The sequence below is a fragment of the Otolemur garnettii genome, unplaced genomic scaffold (assembly GCF_000181295.1).
Source record: "Otolemur garnettii isolate 467f Iridium unplaced genomic scaffold, OtoGar3 scaffold00055, whole genome shotgun sequence".
NCBI lineage: Eukaryota > Metazoa > Chordata > Mammalia > Primates > Galagidae > Otolemur > Otolemur garnettii.
Genome location: NW_003852450.1, coordinates 4858585 through 4866500, shown reverse-complemented (window position 1 = coordinate 4866500; position 7916 = coordinate 4858585). Strand labels below are relative to the sequence as shown.

General features: G+C 48.8%; 1 long non-coding RNA gene across 1 annotated transcript in view; it reads right to left on the bottom strand.

The window, feature by feature from the left end:
• Positions 1–7621, bottom strand: part of LOC111726157 — a 10894-nt gene extending 3273 nt beyond the window's left edge. The window contains exons 1-2 of the long non-coding RNA XR_002774005.1: positions 7000–7621; positions 1125–1201 (exon numbers count right to left, since the gene is read on the bottom strand). This is a non-coding gene — a long non-coding RNA (uncharacterized LOC111726157). The remainder of the gene's footprint in view (positions 1–1124; positions 1202–6999) is intronic.
• Between the last annotated feature and the right edge of the window lie 295 nt (positions 7622–7916).

Genomic DNA, 7916 nt, shown 5'->3' with positions numbered 1-7916 from the left:
AACCCGCCACCTTAGGTGTACATGGCTGGCGCCTTAGCCGGTTGAGCTATAGGCGCTGAGCCAGGCCTCTGATTCTTGGCATCTCTACCTCTTCACCTCAGACTGAAATCCTTTCCTTTGCTTTTTCTATTGTTGTTATTGTTGGTGGGGTTTTTTTGTTTGTTTGGTTGGTTGGTTTTGTTTTTCGAGACAAAATCTTGCTTTGTCACCCCACATAGAGCACAGTGGCATCAGTACTGCTCACTATATCCTCAACCTTCTGGGCTCAAGTGATCCTCCTGCCTCAGCCTCCCAAGTAACTAGAACTACAGGCGCCCACCACACATGTCTAAGTATTTTTTATTTTGGGTAGACACGGGGTCTCATGCTTCTTCAGGCTGGTCTTAAGCTCCTAACCTAAAGTGATCTTCCCACTGTAGCCTCCCAGAGTGCTGGGATTATAGGTGTGAGCTGCTGCACCTGGCCTCTTTTGCTTATTGACTTAGATGTGTCCTTCCTTTCCCACTCCCTGAGGTCCCTGTGGGCTAGCAGTGGTGTCTTTGCCATAGTAACCGATCAGTGTTCGTCTTGTCCCCTTTCTTTTACATAGCTCCCCAGTGAGAAGGAGTTCTTACTAGCCATGTGGGGCTATTTAGGCTTAAATTAATTAAAATCAAAAATTCAGGTCCTCAGTAGTGCTAGAAACATTTTAATTGCTCGGTGACACATGTGGTTCATGGCAATTGCATTGGGCTGCATAGATTGGGAAGCTTCCTATCTTCTGTGCATGACATATGGTTCTAGGGTTCAGCCAGCGCTGTCCGTCTTCTTCTGGCCAGTTCAGGGGATCTCAAAACAGAGGGGACTTTCTGATTGGACAGACAGGATGAGAGAGGATGAGAGAGGCATGAAATCTTTGTTCATAAAAGTCTGTCCCAGATACTAACCATAGAGGTAGAAGCTTGGAGAGGCCTCGAGGGGAGCACCAACCCTCTTTCAGTATCCCAGGTGGCAGTTCAAACACTGAGTCTGACCATGGAGAGAGGCAAAATTCAGAAGCAAAGTTAAGGCAAAGGGTTCCTGCTGCCCTCTCAAGCTATGGCTTCCTCCTCAATTGCAAAGGCAGGGACAGACAAGTTTCTTACCTGGGCCAAAGGAATGTCCACTCTGGATGGGTGATTTCGTACTAGGGTGGACCCAGCTGGTTGACTTTTCCTCATCACTACAGAAAGACCAATAAGAAAGTGTCAAGATATAAGGCAGGCTTCCCTGAGCGGGACACTTATTTCCAAATTCACATCGGCACTGACTATCTGATCCCAGACAGCAGAGAAGAGAGCGTCATGTACCATCCATTCATTCACGTGCACAAAGGATTTACAAAGAGGTCTCTGAGGACTCAGAAATGAATATCTGATCCCTGATCTCAAAGAACGTACCCCCCTCTTGTACACAGAGGTAACAATACGATGTGTAGGAAGTTTAATCCCTGTTATACTTTCTGTGTGTGCAGAAAACGCATTGCCATGGCAGAGAAAAGGATGCTAACGGGGATAAAGTGGTTAAGGAGGAGAAGCATGAAGGCTTCACTAAAGAGGAAACACTTGAGGTGATTGCTGAAGTCAGGTGGGAAGAACAGGACCATCCTTAACTGGCCGCTTCTCTAACGGATAAGAAGAGGAGGAGGCTGAGTGAACCAATAGTCCTCCGGTGTCTACAGAGCCACATATTTTCATTCACAGCATTCTCTCACAGTAGGAAGTTTACAGACTGTGCATACAAGGTTCAGAGAATTGAGCAATTTTCCCAAAATCATAACCAAAAAGTGATGAAGCCAAGATTCAGAACTAGATCTGTCCCCCACAAAACTCAAACTCTTTCTTTTTTTTTTTTTCAGATAGTCTCACTGTGTCTCCCTCAGTAGAGTGCCATGGTGTAGCAGCTCACAGCAACCTCTTGCCTCAGCCTCCCAAGTAGCTAGGACTATAGGCACCCGCCACAATGCTGGTTATTTTTCTGTTGCAGTTGTCATTGTTGCTTAGCTGGCCTGGGCTGGATTCGAACCCGCCAGCCTCCGTGTATGTGACTGACTCCGTAACCACTATGCTATGGGCCCAAACCCAAACTCTTTCTAATAGCTCACACTCAGCAAGTTTGGAGTGTACCCCAACAATGCCGATCCTCCAGGCTTGTTGTCTGATGGCAGATGAGCCCAGTGACATTTCTCAACCCCCTACCAACCACGTGACATACAACTTTCCAGACCAGATGTGACCCAGCATGAAGTAGGCACCTGACCATTCTGGCCAATATGGGTATGTGGAAGAGAGGACTCTCAGATCATCTGGGTCATCCTGGCATTAGGGTGGGGCCTTGGGACCCAGGATAAGACTCCACTTGATGGAGGTATAATTGGCATACAATAAACTCCACTGAGAAAGATTCTTCTAAATCTTTATCAAGGTAAGATATCTGAGACTACATACAAAGTGTACAATTTAGTAAGTTTTGACATACTTGTATGTATATACCTGTGAAACTATCCCCATATCAAGAAGTGAAGCCCTGGTGGTACCTGTAGCTCAAGCAGCTGAGGCACCAGCCACATACACCAGACCTGGTGGGTTTGAATCCTGCCTGGGCCTGGCAAACAATTACAACTATAACCAAAACATAGCTGGGCGTTGTGGCGGGCACCTATAGTCCCACCTACTCGGGAGGCTGAGATAAGAGAATCACTTAAGCCCAGGAGTTGGAGGTTGCTGTGAGCTGTGACACCACAGCACTGTACCCCAGGTGATAGCTTGAGGCTCTGTCTCCAAAAAAAAAAAAATAATAATAATTAAAAGAAAGAAAGAAACCCTGTAACTTTCCCTGTGCCCTTTATAATTCCTCCCTCCCTCATCTCAGCTCTTAGTATCTTCACCCTAACCCCTGCAAAGACTGATCTACTTTCTGTTATTACAGATTCTTTTGTATTTTCTGGAGTTTCTAGAGGTTTATATAAATGGAATTGTACAAGCCAGACTTCTCTGCCTGACTTTCCTTCTTCCCTTCTTTCCTTCTCCCAAGTTGCAGTGTGTGTTTGCAGTTTGCTCCATGTTATTGCTGAGTAGCGCTCCATGGCAGGACGTAGCACAGTGTGTTCGTCCATTCACCTGTTGATGAACCTATGGACAGGGGGTTTTCAGTTTCAAGCCATTACCAAGAAAGCTGCTATGAACATTTGTGTACAAGTCTTTGAACATACACTTTTTTCCTCCCTCTCGATTCCACTAATTTTCTCTAGTGTAGGACACCTGGTAGAGGAAGAGAATTCCTAGCTGACCTCCCTACCCCTCTAATGAACAGAGAAGAAACTTGTCACTATTGTAGCAACCCTTGAGCCCTGGAGCCCTGGAGCCACTGGGAGGAGAAGACCTCTAACATACTGGTCTTGGCTTTGGTTCAAAGGAGAGGAAGCCAACAAAGGAAAGGGATAGGAGTGAAATTGAGCCATGCCCACATCCCCTTACATCTCCTCTTCAGCTACTTTGAGACTTTCTAGCCCCGACTCTCCCCTTCTCTCACACTGCTGGCTCTCTCCGACTTCCCACCTATCTCCACCCCACCTGGATGTCATGGACAACCCCACCACACCCTGACTTCCCAACACAACCCTCAACTTCCTCTCCGCTTGTCTTCTCACTGCCCTCCCCTTGTCAGCCCCTGGCCTAGAACAAAGCAGTCACAGTCTGTGTCTCCTCCAGCACTGGGCTGATGGGGAAACTGGAACTGGGAGGACTTCTGCCACTATGAATCCAGAGTCCAAGCTTAGCTGGGCCCTAAGCACCTCCAAGAATATCCTCTAAAGTCCCCAGTCAGGTGCCATTTGAAGGGTGTTCTAAGGCTCCCACCAATCTCAAGTCTCAAACCTGCCCTTCCTACCCAGATCTTAATAGAAGAAAAAAAAACAGAAAACACCCAAGCATCCTACTACCAAAATTTACCCACATTCTCACCTAGCCTTTAATCCTGTCTCCTCATTAGAGAAGAGGTGGTCTTCTCCCATAAAGGCTAGTCCCTCTTCCTGGGTGATACTTCATGTCCGCTCCCATCTTTTATAGTTCCTCATTCTCCTGAGAAGCCCAGATTTGAATCTTTGACTTTTCTCCCTGTGGGACCCATCCCTTTACCCTCCTTTCCTGCTGTGTCTTCTGTAGTCTCAGCATTCCCCATCTCACACTTCTCTTCTTGCTGACCAAATATCCTGCCTAGAAACTAGTCTCCCCTAGCTCTCCCCACTTTCCGGCATCCCAGTCACCCATCTTCTACAGTCTGGTTCCTGTTCCCATCCTCCCCACTTTCCTTGGGAAACTACTTTCCTAAATCCAGTACGTACTTTCTAATCTTTAGCCCATTTGGCTTTTCTGCTGCAATCAACATTATTGAATTTCTTGCTTCTTAACATCCCTCTTCCTTGCCTTCTGGAGTGGCACGCTACCCTGGTCCTGGCACCACCCAACTCTGGGACTTTTTGGTCTTACTTAACCCCAGCCTCTCTTTCTCGATCCCTTCCTTAATGCTGGAGCTGCCTGAGAACCCTCCTGGTTTCTCCTTCACACACTGCTGTGTGGTTCTCTTCCACATGATGATTCCTAGGACTCTCTTTCCAGCCCAGGCCTCTTTCTTCCACCCCTGTCCTGTACATCCCCCTGTCTGCCTGACATCACTCCTTGAATGTCCCGTAGCGACCTCAAATTCAGACGTGCTCCTCTTCCCAGACTCCTAATCTCTGTCAAACCCAGCTAGAAATTCTGAGATTTATCTTTGATTATCTTCCTCTCCCCTCCCCAACCTCTAGGCAGTAGATGAACACTCTCAATTCTGTTCCTAAAGATTGCTCCCATCTCTCCCTCCTCTTCACCTCTATTCTCACCACTTTAATTCAGATCCCTGTCAGCTGTCTTCCAGATTTTCAAAATTGCTTCCTAACTGCTTGCCATACCTCAAGTCTCTCCCCTCACCTTCCACTCAAACTTCAAATCGTCATCCATGGAGCTGCTGATGACATCCATGGAGGCATGGTTCTAAATGCTGATCTGACTATGTCAAATCCTTGTTTAAAATCTCCTTTGGCTTCCCATGGCCTTGAGGATGAAGGCCAACACCCCTGAGCCTCACAAATAAGGCCTCTCTCCAGCCTTCTATCTGCTTTGCCTCACCCTCTGCAGCATCCCGGCATCCTCTGCTCCATCACCATGGAGCCCCTCTGGATGCTCCAAGAAACCTGTACCCCAGAACCCACCTGTGCCTTTCTTTCCATAGACCTCTGTTTCCAAAGCCCCCTCCACTTGTCAATCTCCTCCAGAACCACCTCCTCCTTGGGGAGGCACCCCCTGGACTCCTAGGAAAGCATTAGTTTTTTCCTCCCCATGTTCCTTTAGTATCGTGCAAACATCTCAAGCACGTATTATGTTACTTCATAAACGTTGATTGTTGTTTTCTCACTGCTACCCTACAGGGAAAAAGCTATATCTTGTTTTCTCATCTCTCGTACCTAGTGCTGCAGCAAACAAAGAGTGGACACGCAATAAAAGTTTAGAATGAGAAACGAAAAGAAGCTGACAGCAAGCAAGAGACTTGAGGAAGAAAGAACAGAATTAACCACTTCATCAGAACTTCATCAGAACTGTGATTGGGACTTGTAGAAATTCAGATTCTAAGGCCTTGCCCCAGATCTTCTGAATAGGAATCTCCCAAGGCAGGGGTCAGGAATCAGCTGTTTTAATAAGTTCCTGTGAACTATAAAGTCCCAAGTCACTGACCGAGGGGACTCCAGTTTTAATATAGGAGAAGTTCAATTATTAAAGAATCTGACCTAGGGTCAAGAACTTTAGTGGTGTTAATTTCTAAGAAGATAATATAATTGCAACATTAATTATGGTAATGACATTGATAATTACAGAAGAAAGGCCTAAAGCAAATGTGGAAACTGAGACACACCAAAGAGGAGCCGTTGCCTGACTGAGCCCCTGAGAAGACAGTCTGGTACAGGGGAAAAGCAGCATAGTGGAGCCAGCACCAGCTAGGCTGAGTCCAGCTCTGATTAACAAGTGGTTTTCTCTCAGACCAGTACTTGCAATCTCTCTGGACCTTAGTTCCCCATCTGAAAAATGAAGGGGTTGCTTCTAAGCTTCCCTTCAGTGCTAATGTCTTGTGAGTGACTTTCTTGAGGAAGGGGAAGCTTATCAAGGGTGGGTGACAGTTCGGGATGCTGTGCTTCTGGACACGTTTCATCATTGGGAGATTTCTATCCTGGCAAAAGATGACTGTAGTAGAAGCAGGCCAAGAGAGAGCCAGCAGGGCCACTCTGTTATAATGAGATTTTGCCCAAGCCATTTTAGTTTATGAAATTAATATAACAGTGCTAATGTATTGCTAAGAGGAGCAAGGGCTCTCTCTCTCTCTCTCTGAAGAATGCTAAGTATACGGTGGGTGTCTTCTTCTTTGTCTCGACCAAAGCCCCATAAAGGAGCAGGAAGAAGGGAGAGGAGCTGCTGTCCTGGGGACACTGTCTGGAGTGAACTGAGTGGTAGAGGCAGGTTCTCCTAATAAGTTGTCACTTAGCCCAAGGCTCCCTGTAGGAAAGTCTGAGGGTTGAGGGAAGAGAGACCCACCTCTGGCCCTTTCAGTGGAAGAAGCTGAATAAAACTCCAGGCTGGGCATTGGTCTAGTCATCCTCCTGGGGACCTAGGCAGTGATCAGGGACAGGAGAAGGCCGGCACCTCCTCTGCCCTACCCTGCCATTCCAGGCTGGGGGAACCCTGGGCCTTCACTGGACTTTGATCCATTGAGGAAAAGGCGGGAGACATATTCAAACAGGCATCGTGATAAACTTATTAGTCATGCCCGCTGTTCCAGCCACAGCTTCCCCCACCTTCTCCAGTTTGCCCCCAGCCCCACCACCTTTCAAGTTGGACAACTTTAAAGGAAAAAAAAATGAAGGGAAATTTTAAAAGGAGGTGAAAAGCAACGTACTTGATGAAGAAGATTCTCCCACCGCCGTCAACTCCGTAGGCCCACCGGCCTGGCAAGTCCAGCCAGTCAATCTCATCGGCCATCTCTGTGTCCTCGCAGCCCCTCTCGAGCTCTGCTCTGGGACTCCAGGCTGGCAGGGGCTTCCTACCCAGGAACCCCCACTTTCTGCCTCCTCCTAGAGGCCGTGATGGGGGAGGGGTCCGATGTGGGTCGGCCGGCTCGCGACGTACCTTCTGGGTCCCTGGCAGTGACTTTGGCCTCTCACTGAAGGCGAGCTGGCCGAAAGCCGGGCAGCGGGGAAGGCAAGCACTTAACCCTGGCCCGGCCGGCAGCCCAAGCCCCAGACACCACCTGCCTCTTCTTCCACTCCAGGCTCCTCTTCGGACTGTCTCCTGAACTTTAATGACGGGCAATTAGCGCAGTGAGTAATTACGATGCCCCTCCTGCGGGGACTGTTAACCGGCAGCGCCAGGTCTCGGTCCCTCCTCGCTCTCTGCTGCCCGCAGCTTGGCGGAGCCGAGCGAGCGGGAGCTGGAGCCCGGAGGATCCCTCCCCAAGGGAGCAGGTTGCAGTGTGTGAGCAAGGGGTGTTGCCTCTCGGCTCCCAGCTCCAGTCCCACACTTGAACCACCGGCCGGGTGAGGGGGGCGGAGTCAAGCGCAGCCGCGGAAGGTAATTCACAGTCCGAAGAATCGGCCGCAGCCTGGCGGCGCCCAAGTCCAAGCGCACGGTGCCGGGAACCAGTTAGACGGAGAGAGCTTTGAATCATGAACCTAAGGTACATGTCCAGCCAGCGAACGGAAATGGGGAAGTGATCAAACCTGATTCTACTTGGTGGGAGGTTAGAGAGGAACAAAGGTCAACGGCACGGAAGCGTGGCTTGGCTGTGAGCAGCGGTGAGGAGCCCTAAGAGCCTAG